Below are 18,379 nucleotides of genomic sequence, written 5' to 3'. Positions count from 1 at the left end.
TTCTGATTGCTTCTTCCCCAGTTCCTCCACCACCCACTGGACCCATAGTTGAAATTCCTAATACACCTCAGCACCAAGGAGGTACTACTATAGAGGAAATAGGTGAAGAAGAGAAAAAAAACTTTGGGATCTACAAGTAGAATTGGTAATCCAACATGAGGATAGAATAAGAGACTAAATTTTGTTTCTAGTAGATAGAGTTAATTGGCCTCTTTTTCACTTGGAGATGTCAAGGTTGGTGGATATGTGGAAAGAGATGAATAATAATGAAACCACCTTAAGATAGATTTTGAATAAATGGATTAGTAGAGATGATTCCAACATTGCTTTTTGTCTTTTTGTCATTTTTGTAAATGATGACTATATAGAGAATACTTTTGACCAAGCTAGCGATCTATTGAATTTTGATCAGAATAGAGATATGATGTAGAGAATATTGAAAATATATTTCTCTAAATATCTCTATAAAATTTGTGATCTCTTTCCCCATGTTCTAAGAGGTTTAGGTCATATAAAGGAAAAGGAAGAATAGGGAAAGGAGTTAAAGGAGCTACTAAGTGTTAGAATGGATGATGTCGTTAACAAAGAAAACTACATTTGGTTTCATAGAACCATTGAAGAGTTAGTTCAGGTGTAGTTATGCTTTGATTATTTCAAGGAAGATTTTTCTAAAATAAAGAAGTTAGGAATAGATGTGCTGAGAAGAGAAAGATAGATACTAACTTTCAATTGGCTAGATGACATAGTTTTCAACAAGTGGATGGTAAATTATTTTCTAGCTATACAGTTATTATAGGTGGCTTCTTAGGAAAGGGATCATGGATAAAGAAAAAAGAATAGAGAAATTTCAATTGGTTGATACGACTACTCAAACTAATGATATGGAAGATAATCAACAAATTGCAACAAACATCCAGGTGTCAAAGCTAGGAATAATAGAAGAAGATAAAGTGGTCCCACAACCTAAAAAGCAACAAAAGAAATAAGGTTAATCATTAGGTGTAGCAAAGGAATGAGAAACTACCAAAATAGAATTAGTTCCACCATAAAAGTAACCAACAAAAGGACCATTTTGCTATGAAGAAAAAGACCACAATTCTTAATTCTTCTCATGCAAGTTTTGATAGTGAAATTTTTGTGTTTTTTAGTTTTTTTTCTTAAGGACAACTTTCCTTTCCCCCCTAGGCCTAAAACTTGTTGCAACTCACACTATATACGTGAGTTTACAAGACTAGAGGAGGGTCTAAGTTTCTACTTCCTACACTAGTTTTGTAAATTCTAAGTCAGTGCATGCATACTATAAATCTATTCCAAAATTGAATATAAAAGTTAATAGTTTCTGGTCTATTGGTGTTACTTTCTAATAGGGATAATCACTAAATTGTATACAATCTCAGATAAGTTAATACAAATAAAAAATGCTGGCTGTTTACCCCACATATTGTCTCTTTTCTCGTCTCCATCCTATTTTCTAAGATTTAATAGAAAAATTTATTAAGTTTCAATTGTAATTCATTTTGAATTATATTTCAATTTTCTTTTGTTGATAACCTAATGGATTATGTAAATAATTAATTGAAGTTGAAATAACATTGTGGTTTTAAGTAAAGATATGATAAGTATAAGATCAAGAAATGAATATTGTTAAGTCTTTGCATAAAATGCAAAGATAATACTGATAAGTAGGTGTATGATCTAAGTGAGTTATAGCCCAATGGACAAGGCACTAGCCATACTCACTGGTTGATCTAAGTGGAATAATTTGCATAATAAAGAAAATTTATATCAATTAATCTTTTAATACTCTTTTGTTCAAGTTTGAAATGTCAGCTTGCACTTGATTCATGAGGTCTATGGTCTAATAGAAATAACTAGTTATCATCTCTTTATTGCTATTGAATTGGAATATAGAAGGCTTAGTCATTTATTATATTTGGAATTCATGTTGAGAATATTGATTTTAAAACAAATAAGAATGGATTCTTAAGGTAAAACCACTTTAATCTTGTAGAGTTCAAAGTGGAGAAGACTTCAAGGTCTTGTTAGTTGTTCCTTTTATTTTTCTTCTCAGAGTACCCTTAATGGTTTTTAGCTAATTCCTAGGTTCTCTAACATTGTAAAAGGTAGTTGAAATCCTATCAAATTAGAAGCCAAAAAGGAAATAAAAAGAAAATAACAAAATAAGTTAACACTTCAAAGGCTATTCCTACCATGTATAAAGATAAGACGTTAAGAAATATTTTGATCTTGGAAAATAATCCTAAATTAACCAATCAGTGGTTCCATCGAAAAAAAGGGGTCACACAAACAACCAACCAACAAGGCACATCAAAATTGGTAAAGTATCTCACAATGCTGATAAAGTGTCACATGATTTTTATGAAACTTGCGCGGGTGGGCAGTCGGCACTTTTCGGTCTGATCTAAACTTTTCAAGGATAGTTCGAGGTACCCTCTTAAGTGTTCTTCAATCCCTTGGTGTTGCTTTTTGATTTCTATTGTGTGTGTTTCTATAGTTAGTCTATTGGGGTTTAAAATATATCATTTAAGTATAAGTTGATGAATCTTTTGAGATAGGTTTCAGACCTCTTAGAGATAAGTTAAAGATTTTAGGAAATTTCAGGGCTTCAAAAATCTAGACTTAGCCAATTTTTAGGGCTTCAGGATTTCAGACTTAGCCAAATTTTAGGATTTTGCATTTTACCCTAGCTTGGTGTTTTGTTGATGAGTGGTCATTTCTTGTGCCCTCATCTTGTTGTGGTGGTTGTTGGCTTTTGTTCGCGTGTGTCAATTGGTAGTGGCATTCAAAGATCTGTTTGTTGCCGAGATTGTGGTGAAGTCTTTCATTGTGATCTTTGTGATCCTTGTATGATGCTATCATGTGCATTCATAATTGTAAAAAAATAATAATTTTGGCTTGTATTTCATCCTTGTTTACAAGGATCTCTGGGCAGGGCATTACACATATCATTTATAATTTAGATGTACTAACAATATTGTAGAATATGAAGCCTTGATTTGCAGACTTCTCTTCACATTAGAGAAGGATGCCAAAGATCTTGTAATTGAAGGAGACTCATAGTTGATTATTAGACAAGTTAAATAAATATACTATTGTAATTATAGAAGACTACTTTCTTACCAAAAAAGAGTTTGGAGTTGATGGAAGATTTTAAGGCCCTGAACATAAGGACTATTCCAAGGAGCAATATGGCAACTAATGCCCTTTTAATTTCAGCCAGTGCATTATAGCCCATTGAAAGAATGAAAATCAAAAGGTTTTTAGTTTAAATAGTGGCTGCCCCTTCTATCCTAGACAACATTACTAACTTTTAGGTCTTCCAACATGGCCAACATATTCTTAAGTTCATCATGCGTAATTGTCTTTTCGAAGGACAAGAGATTGACAATACTCTCAATGGAAAACTAGAAGATGAAGATGGGATTATAAATTTTATGACTAATACTATTCATAAGGGAATGGTAGAGTTGGAATGTATCTTTGATCGAGATGAATCAACACATAATAAATGAACAGTTGAAGAAAAAGGGATTGAAGAATGTGATTTATATAATCTAGGCAGAGAAGAAGATCCTAAATTGGTGAGGATTAGAAAGACATGTAATCCTCAAGAAAGAGAATTTATGCTTTAAATTTACTTATAGGATACAAAGATTTCAATGTATGGAGTTATAAAAAACTCAAGATGTATGATCCTAACATTATTACTCATGATATCCCATTGAAGACTGGTGCTAAGTCCTTTTGTCAAAGACAAAGACTAGTGAACCCCATTATTGAACCAATAATAATGAAAGAGGTCTAGAATTTTCTTGATGCCAAGATTAGATTTCCAATCTTCTATTTTACATGGTTTACTAATTTGGTGCCAATGAGGAAAATGACTAGAGAAATTTTCCTTTGTGTAGAATTTCATAATTTGAACCAAGCATCCTAGAAAGATAACTACCCTTTACCTTCACTAGATGAAGTAACACAAATTGTGAATTGGTCCAAAATAATGTCTTTCCTAGATGGATATTCAAGAAATAACTAGGTGATGGTAGATGAGGAAGACAGGTTGAAGATTTCATTCACAACAAAATGCGGAAGCTTTGCATATAAGACAATGCCCTTTGGATTAATCATGTAGGATCTATGTTTCAAAGAGAGATGGTTGTGGCATTAAAGGGGATGATTAATAAATGTATAGTTATCTATATGGATGACATAACTATTTTTTCAAAAGATTAGAGTACACATATTGTTGATTTGAGACAAGGTTTTAACTGATGTTAGAGATATGACATATCCCTTAACCATAAGAAATGTTCATTTGGGATTGCAAAAGGAAAGCTTTTAGGCCACATTATCTCTGAAGTTGGGATATCCATTGACCCTAATATGATAGAAGAAATCTTGAAGATATCACCTCCTCATAGTCACAAAGAACTTAAATATTTCTTTGGGAAGATTAATTTTGTACATAAGTTCAGTAGTGGGTTTTTTGAGACAGTCCACCCTTGTAACGACTTACTAAAGAGTGGAACAAAAGCATAATGGGTTCCTAAAATCAATAAATATTTCAAATATATTAAAGTAGCTATCTCCAAAGTTCTAGTACTTGTAAGTCCAAATTATGAGTTATCTTTCAAAATCTATTCCTTTTCATTAGAACATTCATGTGTAGGGATTTCCACCAAAAATAAAGATAAAGAAGATGAGATACCTATTACATTCATGATTTTTTTGATAAAGAATGCTGAATTGAAATTTTTTGATCTTGGAAAACAATCATTCACCTTGATAAAAATAGTTAAGAAATTTTTCCATTACATACTCATGAAAGAGGTATATGCTATTGTATAGGATCTTGCAATCAAATTGTTACTAATGTAGATTGAATTAGGTGAAAGAAGAGGAAAATGGATGGCTATTTTACAAGAGTTCAATTTGGAAATTCAACCAATGAAGCTAGTGAGAGGACAAGGGATGACCAAGAGGATAACTGGCAATGAGATAAGAGTAGATGATGAGATCAAGACTGATAATGAAGGAAAAATCATAGTGTCTGAAGTGGACATTGATGAAGGAATAATCACATATGTGTGGTATCAAGATATTATGTACTACCTCCTACAAAATCAATACCCTCACTAGATGAATAGTTCTCAATAAAGAGGACTCAAGATCAAATGTAAATCCCATATGCTTCAAGATAGGAAACTTTATAAAAGGAACTATGGGAGAACTTATTTGAAATGTTTGCAATGTGAAGAAGTAAGAGAAGTATTAGAACAATATCATGATAAACTGTAGGATACTGGATATGGATGAATAAAGACTATGACCTATCATTTTTTGAGATTAGGTTAATTTTGGCATACAATTTTCAAGGACGCATTTGAACATGTAAGCTCTTGCCATACTTGTCAAACAAGTGCTCATAGGGAGAGAATCTTAGCTATGCCACTACAACCAATATTCAAGGTATGCCCTTTTGCTAAGTGGGGGTTGGACTTTGTTGGACTAGTAAACCCAACCTCATCAACAAGACATATGTTTATCCATATAGCTATAGATTATTGCACACATTACACAAAAGATGAAACTTTCTGAAACTACACAATAAAAATGGGTATTGATTTCTTGGAAGAACACATTGTCACTAAATTTGGAATGTCATTCTTCCTAGTATGTGATAATGGGTCATCTTTTGCATCAATTTTCCTTACTCAATGGGTGTTAGAAAATCAAGTTATAATTAAGTTTTCATCCAATTATTATCCCAAGCGAATGATGTAGCTGAGTTCACCAATAAGAACTTGATCATAGTGATAAAATAATTGCTCAAAGAGAATCTAAAAGACTAGAACACTCAATTGAAGTACACATTATGGACATACATAGCATTAAGAATGCTTTTGGAACATCCCCATATCTACTCATCTACATACAAGAACTAATATTTCCACTAAATCTTAAGATTCCAGTGTTGAAATTTATGAGAGGGTATGTTGAGGATGCAAGTAGAGTTCATATCAAATTGATGAATCTCTTGGAATTGGATGAGAAAAGAATATCAACTTTAGAGCACAATAAAATGTTGGTTCAAAAAGTAAGCCACAATAAAATCTTTTATAATCTTAGACCTCGTTCTCTTATGAGATAAGGCTAAAGAAAAAATAGACAGTCATACCAAGCTTCAATGCTTGTGGATTGGTCTTTATTAGATTGCAAATATTTTGGGAGAAACTACTTTTAGACTAAGTTCTTTACATGGGGAATTTGTTCCATTGCTAGTCAATGTCTAGTTTTAGAAACATTATTTTGAAGCCTAAAATAGAAAAAAATTAAAAAAGAAAAATTCTTTCTACAAGTGTGTTTATTTTCTGCAATAGTGTTTACTTTTAGTCATGTGTTTTCTTTTAAAGTTGTGCCCTTATTTTCTTTTAAATCTAGGGGTAAGGTGCAATCAAAAATTATTTCTTGATGCATACAATAGATCACCCCAATTTGTTTCAACTTTAGGGAAGAGGTATTTCTTTGTCAAATAATTTAGATGATTTTGTTTCTTGTACCAACTCAAAAATAGGTGTTGCTTGTAGTTGTAGAGGACTTCTAGCCTTTAAATTAGAATCACAAATTGATAGTTCTCAACACTTTACTAATTTAAGAATTGACTGTCTAGGTAATTTTCAAAACTAGGTTGAAGGTAGGAAGGGATAATTCAAAATTTTCTAGTTCAGACAAAGGATCTCTTCAAAGAAATGCTAAGATCACTATTTGGCATGAGAGTTTCCCAAAATTTCATTAAAAGAGGAATGCACAAGTTATCAAGTAAAGGTAGATTTGGAAAATAACACTAATCCCTTAGCCACACAGTCTAAGTGTGGTTAGGGTGGACAAGAAAGAAAATAATCAAAAGGTGTTACATTTAAAAGATTCTAGATGATTGCAAAAGGTAATCATATAAAGGGATATGCACTAAAAAATGGCTATCCTATTCTTAACAACAATGCAAATGCTTCAAAGAAGAATCAGGTGGAAATAGGTAAGCTCCAAAAATCAAGTTAAAGATGATTACCAAAGAATCAAAAGGAAATAATTGATAACTTGCCAAGAGCCCTCAAAAAGAATTCTCTCATTTAGTTAGATAGTGATCAATAAATAAGATTATGAGGATTTCTGATGAATGGACCTATGGAGATAAATATTTTCTCCAAGTTGTTAGATACTCATGGTAGACTATACTTTGAGATGCCGAAGGAAATTGATACGCTAAGAATACATTAAGCTTAAAATTTTGAGATTCTAAAGTTTCAAATTTCAAAGGACTTAAAAGCTACTTGAAATCTAGTTGTTAGTTGACACATGTTAGAAGAATTCTCGCTGGTGAAGAAATTCCTTTGTCATTTATTCCCTTTTTTTGGGGCTATTTTTTGAGGTCCCACAATGCACTCTCCATTTTATGACTCAAAATGGGGATCCCCTAGTTTCAAAATCCATATGAGGCATCTAGTCTAGAGCCTTAGTCATTTTGGACCCTCCCTTAGGCCTAGGTCAAACCCCATTCTCTAACCAGAAAGGGTCTTGCAATTGGAGAAAGGAAAAAACTCAAGATTTTGACTTCATAGTAATTAAAGTGTGCATATGTGCACTTGCACACATGCACACATGTGCTTGTGCACTAAGTATGCACATGTACACTTCACCCCACTCTAGGGATATGCACATGTGCATGTGCATACCCTCAAAGGTGTGCACCTTTAGAGGTGTGCATTAGTCCATGTTTTGGGGCATATATAACACCCCACATTCGCTTACCTTTCCTCACTTGCTTCTCCCCTTCCTTTAGTAACCACACCTCCAAACCTAGAGGCTCTCCATAGTTGAGGCAATCTGCACCCTCCCTACCACATACATACCAAGGTAAATTACCTTAAAGAGGTGTAAAAATGTGCATGTGAATACCTCTATAATTCATTAAAAGAGATAAAAATTAACAAAAAAAAACTAAGACCCCCACTTGAATAAATGCCATGATGCGTATGTGCACAATTATGCACATGTGCACCATGCACACTTTTCCAATGCGTGCATGTGTTCTAGTGTGAAACTACATACTAAGAAAAAAAAATAGAAAATTGAGCACAATAGCACATGTTCCAAGGTTTCCTAGTGTGCAACATTGGCCATTGGGGAGAGTTTTTCAAATATTTTTCTAGTTTTACTAGTTTTGCCCCATTTTGTCTTCAGTCCAGGTCCTGATTGAGTCTTATTTCTATCTTTTGACATAAATGAATAATTTTTTCTTCTATTGTATAGATATAATGGCATCCTCATCATCTTACACGACTAAGAAAATGACACTCAAAATTGTTGCATTCAAATACCAAGGAGCACCCAAGAAATCTAGATTCTAATATGGGCATGTAGAGATTCAAGATACAAAGCTTTCTCACATTGATTGAAATGAATTTATAACAATATGTAACAAACCAAAGGAGAGGTAGATGATGATATCAAAGCTAATCTAGAATGGGTTGGTGAATTCCACTTTACACCTCACATCAATTTAATCTTTTGAACTGATTATGACATTGGAAGAGCACTATGTGACAGAAGAAAAGGTTCTCAATAGTGTCATAGGGGAGATAGTCCTAGAAATTTGACCTCACAACATAGATAAAGTGTTCCACCTACCAAGGATAGACCAGTATGACTAGATATCTTATGATGGAGTAGATAGGTGGTATAGGGAAAATGAGAAAGAGGCAAAGGAACTGGTCCAAACATCATTCCTAATTAACACAACACCTATAGGCTAAAGAGTAGGTAAGGTAGACATGACATTAGGAAATATAAAATATAACATTAGATACTTACTTGTACTCATTAATAGAGTAATGGGCCTCCTTGTAGTGGGTCACCTACAAACATGGATTTTCTTGTTCATTAAGATGATCAGGAGTGAAAATATGCCTATTGATTAGGCCACCATTGTAGTGCCTCTCCCATTTTAATTTTATAAGTCATCCTAATGGATGCAACCTTGTTGATCTTTCATTGAGATGGGATCATGATTGTGACCATGAGTGGTCTACATCATTGAGGTGATTGGATTTATGTTTCATATCAGTTGCTTTGCTTTGACTAATTTCTGAGATTATGAAGTGAATTATGGTTCACTGAGGTTTGTGCCAGTGGTTACTAGGATCAATGTGGTATCATGAGGTTGTTTCATGATTACTTGAGATGTGCTTAGAGATTGCACTATGTACCATTACCTACTACCTTGGACTAGGTTCTTGTAGCAATGGTTAGTCATGTTTCTAACTGCGTTTACTTATGTGTTTTATGTTCCTCCTTCTTCTTGTTTAAACAACCATTATTAAATGCTTAAATAATTAGAAATGGATTGTCCATATTGGATTCATTGGTTTATGTTGCAGATATTTACCTTGTTATGTCTTACATTTGAGATGACCTGAAGGTCAAATGTTATACCTTGATTTTAGTATCATAGATGTTAGACTACTATGTTTCTTAGTTGATCATATTGCATAACGATTCCATTTTGAGATGATAGTGTGTTTTATGATGATATCTAGTTATCTAGTGTTTGGAAATATCACTACGTATGTTATGTGATGGATTTAATGCTATGGTTATTTACTTCATTCCTGCGTTGTTATGCTTTATGTGAATGTGAGTGATGTAAATAGATTATTTTGATATAATTAAATAAATGGTAAAATTAGGTAATTTAATGCATTTATTGCTTCACCTATGTTATTATATGCAATTGCACTTGATTGTGTTGTTTAGTGTGCAACATTTATATCCTTGGAAGTGGCACATGGAGTTAGTGATTCAACCATTCATATTTTACCAATGTCATCCCTACATGGTCGATGCATCCTCATTTTAATTGATTAATTAATCATTTTTGTGATTATTAAATATAAACTCATTTGCATTATGTGATTAGACCAGTGAGCATGTATGTGCATTTAGAGTTTTGCATTGTCATGAAAGTTGTTAAGGAAACTTTTGTGTTTTGAGTTTTTGGGCTTTTAAATTGATTTATTTTAGTTTTGAGTAGCTTTTCCATAGATGAATTCTTTTTTATAGGAATAGCCTATTTTTGTTTGGGTCAATTTGGGGTTTAACTAGGTTGGTTGGTTATTTTACCTAATCAATTATTCACTCAAAAAGTGAATAAATATCCAAAAAGGAATTTAATTCCTCACTTCTCACTTTTGAATTAAAAAGTTGGAGAGTAAAACCCAAAATCCTCTTCATGAGGATTTACTATTTTGTTCATTGTGGGATCTGTGGCCATGGGATCATTGTGAGGTTGATCTCGTTGGATCCAACTGGGGGAGACCTTGGATTGCCACAATTTTCAACTTCTTTTGTGGGCTTTTTATTTTATGGCTTATATTTTCATTTCGCCCTTTTGGATGTGTGGTAGGGCTCTCCTATTTTATTATTTCTTCTCTATTTTTTCTTCTATTTTTGGTAGCCATTTTTAGGAGGCTGATAATTAGTGTTCCCCTTTGTTTCTATTTTCTCATTCTACTTGGTTGGTTGGGTATGAGCATTTCTCTATTTTTCAGGATGAGGGTTTGGGGTTTTGTGCCATTATGTTGGCAATTTTTGCATGCAATCTAAACTTAATTATTTTTGGATTTTTGAAGGTTTTGTACCCAAAGACTAAATGGGTTTTAATTTTGGAATTTTTCCAAAATTTGGGGTTTTTACCTCATTTTGCATACTGCCTTATTTTCTCAAGTTTTCTTGGCATGAGTTGGGTGGTGGACCTAGATTATCTGTTTGGATATCAATCAAACATTTGTTATATTTTTGTGTTTGCATTGGGATGCATGTCACATCTATACTCCTGACATTGTGTTCAATTGAGTGATTTTATATCTAGTGTTATTGTTTCTTTTAGACCTTTGTTATTTTTTTGTGGACATTAGGATTCATGTAGAATCCATGCTCATGAAATGAGGTCAGTTGAGTGATTTAATTATGTTTGGTCTTGTTCTGTCATTGGGATTCATGTAGAATCCATACTCCTGGATTGAGGTTGGTTGAGTGATTGTATGATGTACAATTTTATTGGCCTTGGGATTTGTGTAGAATCTATCCTTCTAAGTTTTTTTGGTTGGGTGATATTTTGCATTGTGTTCTTATCTAGTCCTTGTGCTATGATCTTCATGATGGTGGTACACTACACGCGAGTACATGTATGTACATTTGTCAGAGGACTTGCAGGTCTTGATCTTTTGTGGTACTTTTGGAAGTTATGATCATTGGGGTTGGGTTGGGAATATGTATTCTCATAGGCACTTGTCATAGGATGAGCATGGGTAGGGCAGGGTAGCATATGGAGGGGGATTCTTTCTCATGTCTTGGAAATCATGGCCCTATGGGTTGGTAGAGGAAGCTTTAAGTAAGTGATAACTAAATAAAATGTGTGAGTGTTAATAATAACTTAAGATAATGAAAAGTTATGCATTCATGTGATGGTTCTAAGGGAGTCCCTTGAGAGTGTTTCCACACATGATCCAAGCTTGGGCTTGTTGATGCCAAGTAACTCCATGATGTTAGCCCCTACTTAGTAGCCTATTGAGTGTCCAACCAAGACTTGTACTACTTGCATTGTCTTAGGTTCTTGGTTATGGCCATCATACTGCCTCATGTGAGTGTTAGCCATGGATGTTTCCTTTGTGTGTGATTGTGGTTGGATCATTATCTCCATTAGCATGGTGGGTGTGGACCTATGGGTGCTACTCATACCACTATTAGGGACTAGTGTAAAAAGATGGTCTTTTATCCTAGTGTGACTATTGCTAGATGTTTTCCACTTGGTACTTCAGGTTCCAGAGTATGCTTTCTTATAATTTATGCTTTCATTGGAATGCTTGTACATCATGTTTAGATGATGTTATTTATTAATGCATTTCCTTATTATGATAATTAGCATGTGATAGGTGATGTTATCTACTTGTAGGATTATTTTATGCTATACTACTAACATGTTACATTTCCTTATGCTTATCTTATAGAATGTTTTAGTAGTGACGTCCCTATTATGATAGTATCAATGATCTAATTGGTAGCTTGGGATGTTACCCATGGGGGATGGCTAGGATCCATGATGATGTTATGATGCTATTGATAGTTGGGAGAAACCACATACTTAGTCTGGTTGTTTAGTTATTGTGATGTTATTTCTATGCATTGTGATGTTATTTCTATATATTATGATGTTACTTCTATTCACTGTGATGTTGCTTTTAGTACATTCTTTACTACTATGGTTTAGATGGATAGATGTTCCTCTTTCTTATTTTTTTTACACTCAAGTGTTCATTCATCAATTTACATGGATTTGGTACTCTTCGATGTGGAGGAAATTCATTTCCTAAGTTGTTTTTGTTAAGTGTTTTGGCTTGTTGATGTGTTTCCTCACACAAAATTATACTTTTTTGTGTGAAAATGTGAAGGCTTTTGTGGCTCCTTACATGTCTTCATGCAGTTCTTGGTATTTCCTTGCATGAGAATGTGAAGGTTTGCATAGTTCTTGGTGCTTCCTCATGTAAGAATGCAAAGGTTTTGCGCAATTCTTGGTGCTTCCTCGGACAAGACTGTGCACTTCCTTGCATGAGATTGGAGACTAGTGCACTTCCTCACATGAGAAATATGGAGCTGTTAGGCTTGGCTAGGGAAGTTTTGAAAGTTGGTTTTGGACACCTTATTGGATTTCACACCTTTCCAGTTTAAAACAAGTCTTTTTTAGGGGTTTAAAATATATCTAATTCCTTAATCCTTATACTTAAGATATATTTTAACATATGCAATGAGTCTTTTCAGATAGGTTTCAGAACTCTCCAAGATAAGATAAAGATTCTAGGAAATTTCAAGGCTTCAGAAATTTAGTCTTAGCCAAATTTGAGGGCTTTAGTATTTTAGACTTAGCTAAATTTTAGGATTCTACATTTATACCCTAGCTTGGTGTTTTTTTGATGAGTGGTCATTTCTTCGAGCCCTCATCATGTTCATGTTCATTGTTGGCATTTGTTTGCATGTGTCAGTTTGTTAGTAGCATTCAAAGATTCATTGGTTGCCATGAACATGGTGAAGTCTTCCATTGTGATCTTTGTGATCCCTGTATGATATTGTCTTATGCATTCATACTTGTAAAAAAAAATATCTTGGCTTGTATTGAATCCTTGTTCCAAGGATCTCTAGGTGGGGCATTACATTTGGTATCAGAGCCCATGTTCAAACATTGGTATCTCTGTATATATGCTGCCCATGTGGTTGATGCATCATTTGTGAGTGTGTCTTGGTGAGAGCTTGTGATCTTTGTTTCTTTGGTATCTACTTACGATGGACTTGCTTGACTAGTAGATATGACTAGATCTATGTGAAGAGAAGGAAGTGAGTCTTCCTAGTTTTGTTAGCAAAATCGATGTGCCTTGATTGGTTGGTTGCTTGTGTGACCCTTTTTAGATGGAACCACTAATTGGTGTCCACGTGTTGGCTTTGAGTTCCTCTTTTATTTCCCCTTGTGGAGTTAGGTGCATTGTTTCCCTATTTTCTCCTAAATGTAAGTAAATAAATGAATCTTATTTGTGATTCTATGTTATATCATTATAGTAATGAAATGGTTCCTTTCATTGAGAAATGAGTGTTTATTGTGAATCATGGAAAAGGAGTAGGTATTACATTAGATATCTTGGGTTAATGACCTAAGTCCTCAATTTGTTTTCTTCCTAAGCTTATGGAAATTTGCATTAAATTGATAAATATTTAAATATTGCATTGCATGGAAAAATGATTAAGGAAATTATTGTTGTCTGCATATGCATGAGATTATTGATGGTATATTGCATGGTGTGTGCGAGTGTGTTCTCTAACACTGCTGGGATGATGTATTCCTCAGCAGTGTGGTGATTTATCCCTCTTTTGTGACTGTCCTTAGTCATCACATGTAATGTGATTTAATTGATGCCTTATTTTATTTTATTGGAGGTACTTTCCTCATGTTGTTGGGCTAGCATTGGTTTTCTATATTTTCCTCTCTTGGAATGGTCATCAAATTTTATCCATCGCTCTCTTTGTGATAGTTGTCATGTTTGACTTATTGTTGAAATGTGTACTTTTTGATATTTATTGTTGGAATTTACAATTACCCATTTGAATTTTTTTTTTTGGTTCCTGATGACTATTTTGAATGTGTTTTAGCTACTACCTAGTTGTGTGTTGTGATTCTACCATGTTCATCTTGAACCTTTGGTAGTATGTATAAGAGATAATATCACAGAGAACATGTTACTGTATCTTTGATAGTCTTAAAGTTGTTAATATAATTGGATGGTTTAAAAGATGAGTAAATCTAATGTTATTCTTGGAAGAAATTGAAAGATATGTACTTGTTTTATGGTAAGTGACTCCTGAACCCTTGCTTTGAAGACCTTTTAGTTTCATTTTGCATTAGTTCTTGTGTTAGGTTTAACTAATGAAATTATGAAAGACAAGTAATTATGGTTTTTAGTGTGTGAACTACCTTTCATTCCATGTCTTATGTTGTTTTGGGCATGTGTGTTCTTATGTGGTTTTGGATGTTTTGTTCGTTGCTTGTCTTGGTTACCAAGATTGTTGTTTTTGCCTATGTTGTTTTGTCTTGAGTGGTGATTCAAATTCTTAGGTTTTAGGACTCTTTAAGCTTCATCATATCATAGGCCTCATCAATATCTTTTTGAAAATTTTGAAATGGAATCAATTTGATTCTAGACATGAAAGTTATGGCCTCCAGAGTTAAGGCAATTTTGTGTTGATTTGAAATTTCGTGTGAGAAACTAGTGATCATGCACTTTCTTGCTTGGTTCATTGCACTTTATCACCTGGTTTTCTGAGAAACCTCACCCAAGATTATGCTAATGAATTTTTTTCTTGGGGGACAACAATCATCTCATTTGCACTTCTAGAATTGCTGATCAATGTTTTGAGTACCCTTTATTGAGTAGAGGCCAATTCAATCATGACACATCATATTTATGGCCATTGGAGAAGTTTAACTCTTCATTTTATTTTTAATGGAAGAGTTATCTAGTCTTCATTATCTACTAGTTACTTTTTGGGGTTCATGATTTGGTTTGCGTGTTTCCTATTGCATCGATCCACCTTTGCGAGGTGAATTGTAGCTTGTAAGGGTACCTTTCTCAAGGTTGATGTTACCTTATCATTTGGGAGTGACTTAGTTCTTTAATGAGTCTAGATTCTCCTTTTTGGATGTTGACTTTGGTGCATCTTTGTATCCTATTCTCTCTTGAGAGAGTAGGCTAGTGTGGTTATGCCACTAACTCAGTTAGTGTTTTTAGATGAGTATGTTGATGGTTGGTGGAATTATGAGTTCCCTAACACATCTTGGGCTGATTTAGTGTAGAGGTTGAGAGGGACTCCCTTTCAATCCAATACTCTATAGTTCTTTCTCCCTAAGCTTGTTACTTCAAGAGGATGATCTCAATCAAGTTTTCTCATTGACTATTGACTTCATGAGGTTGGACATTGAGTTTTGCAGTGGGTTTGGGTGTGGTATTCCCAGCATGATGTTGGACGGACATGGTAATGTTAGACAGATATTACCATCTTATGAGTTGGTATGCAGATATTACATAATTGTGTCCACCAACGAATGTCTTTGCTACCTTGTAGGAAGTTGATATCTTGTTTGGTTGGGTTATGTAACCCTAGTTCCCAGTGACAGTTGAGCTTTTGTATCATAGAGACTAAGTGCTCCTATGGTCAATGATGAGTATGCTTTTGGAGTGTGTAATTTTGTCAGTAAAATATCATCTACTTTGTTCAAAGGGTGAGTTCACATGGATTCAAGGATGTTCATGTGTGACATGATAGTATTCTTGGGAATTTGGGATGGTTATTCCCCATGATTCCAACTCTTGTTGGAAGTGCGTAGTGTGTTGACCTAGTTTTGTGGTAACATGGTAGGTGCATGTTGTAGTTGGGCACCTGTTGATGAGGTAGAGTGGCTTTTTTCCTTACCTTGTATTATTGACTTTATGGTTAGATGGATTTTTCCTATCACATAAAAGGTTCCTTGTTGGAGGACCTTATGTCAGTGTGACACCTTTCTCTTGTGGTTGACCTATTTGGGGGTTGATGTGATGGTTTGAGAATGTTGGAGTGATCTAGTCTGACTTGTAAAGAGTTTTTTGAGTTATTCCTATTTCTCAGTTTTGATTTTTAGTTCTCGGTGTGCTTTGGTTTCTATTCTTAGATTGCAGGCTTCCAAGACTAAGCCTAGTCTTTGGGGGTGGATGATGTAATGCCTCTCCCATTTGACTTCTATAAGTCATCCTGATGGATGCAACCTTATTGATCTTTCATTGAGATAGGATCATGATGTGACCATGAGTGATCTACACTATTGAGGTGATTGTATTTATGTTCTGTATCAGTTGCTTTGATTAAGATTTGGCTAATTTATGAGATTATGATGTTATTTATGGTTCACTGAGATTTGTGCTAGTGGTTACTATGATCAATGTGGTATCATGAGGTTTTTTTTTTATTACCCTAATATGTGTGTAGAGATTGCAATATGTACTATTACCTGCTATCTTAGACTAGGTTCTTGTAGCAATGGTTAGTCATGTTTCTAACTGTGTTTGCTTATGTTTTTTAAGTTCCTCCTTGTTTTTGTTTAAAAAACCATTAGTAAATGCTTAAATAACTAGAAATGGATTGTCCATATTGGATTCAGTGGTTTATGTTGTAGATATTTACCTTGTTATGTTTGGCATTTGAGATGACCTGAGGTTCAAATGTTATACCTTGATTTCAGTATCATAGATGTTAGACTACTATGCTACTTAGTTGATCATATTGCATGATGATGCCATTTTGAGATGATAGTGTGTTTTATGATGATATTTAGTTATCCGATATTTGGACATATCACTGATTATTTTATGTGATGGATTCAATGCTATGGCTATTTACTTCATTCCTGCATTGTTATGCTTTATGCGAATGTGAGTGATGTAAATAGATTATTTTGATATAATTAAATAAATGGTTAAATTAGGTAATTTAATGCATTTATTGCTTCATCCATGTTATTATATGCAATTGCACTTGGTCGTGTTGTTTAGTGTGTGGGATTTATATCTTTGGCAGTGGTACATGGAGTTAGTGATTTAGCCATTCATATTTTATCAATGTCATCCCTATATGGTTGACATATCCTTATTTTAATTGATTGATTAATATTTTTGGTGATTATTAACTTTTAACTCATTTGCATTATGTGATTAGACTAGTGAGCGTGTTTGTGCATTTAGAGTTTCACATTATCACGAAAGTTGTTAAGGAAATTTTTGTGTTTTGGGTTTTTGAGATTTTTAATTGATTTGTTTTAGTTTTTGGCAGCTTTCCATAGATGAATTCATATTTATAGGAATAGCCTATTTTCATTTGGGTTGATTTGGGGTTTAACTAGGTTGGCTGGTTATTTTCCCTAATCAATTATTCACTCAAAAAGTAATAAGTATCCAAAAAGGAATTTAATTCCTCACTTCTCACTTTTGACTTAGAAAGTTGGAGAGTAAAACCCAAAATCCTGTTCATAAGGATTTACTGTTTTGTTCATTGTGGGAGCTATAGGTGTGGGATTGTCATGAGGTTGAGCTCAAGGAGATCTTGGATTGCTACTATTTTTATCTTCTTTTGTGAGCTTTTTATTTTATGGCTTAGATTTCCATTTTCCCCTTTTGATTGCAAGGTAGAGCTCTTCCATTTTATTGTTTTTGCTCCATTTCTACTTTTGTTTTTGGTAGCCATTTGTTAGGAGGCTAATAAATAGTGTTCCCCTCAGTTTCTTTTTTTTGGTTTTGCCTAGTTGGTTGGGTATGATAATTTCTCTATTTTTCAGGATGAGGGTTTGGGGTTTTGTGCTATTGTGTTGGCCATTTTTGGATATGGTGTCTGAACTTCATTAGTTTTGGATTTTTGAGGTTTTGTACCCAAAGACCAAATGGGTTTTAATTTTGGAATTTTTTCCAAAATTTGGTGTTCTTACCTCATTTTGTATGCTACCCTATTTTTTCAAGTTTTCTTTGTGCGAGTTTGGTCGTGAACCTAGATTTTCTATTTGGATATCAATTAAAACTTTGTTGCACTTTTGTGTTTACATTAGGATGGTGTCACATATGTACTCTTGACATTATGTTTGATTGAGTGATTTTATATCTGGTGTTATTGTTTCTTTTAGACCTTTGTTATTATTTTGTGGACACTAGGATTCATGTAGAATCCATGCTCCCAGATTGAGGCT

The sequence above is a fragment of the Cupressus sempervirens genome, chromosome 8 (assembly GCF_028749045.1).
Source record: "Cupressus sempervirens isolate cs-2001-9-10 chromosome 8, ASM2874904v1, whole genome shotgun sequence".
Classification (NCBI taxonomy): Eukaryota; Viridiplantae; Streptophyta; class Pinopsida; order Cupressales; family Cupressaceae; genus Cupressus; species Cupressus sempervirens.
The sequence above is the reverse complement of the archived record's forward strand: the minus strand, read 5'-3'. Positions refer to the sequence as shown.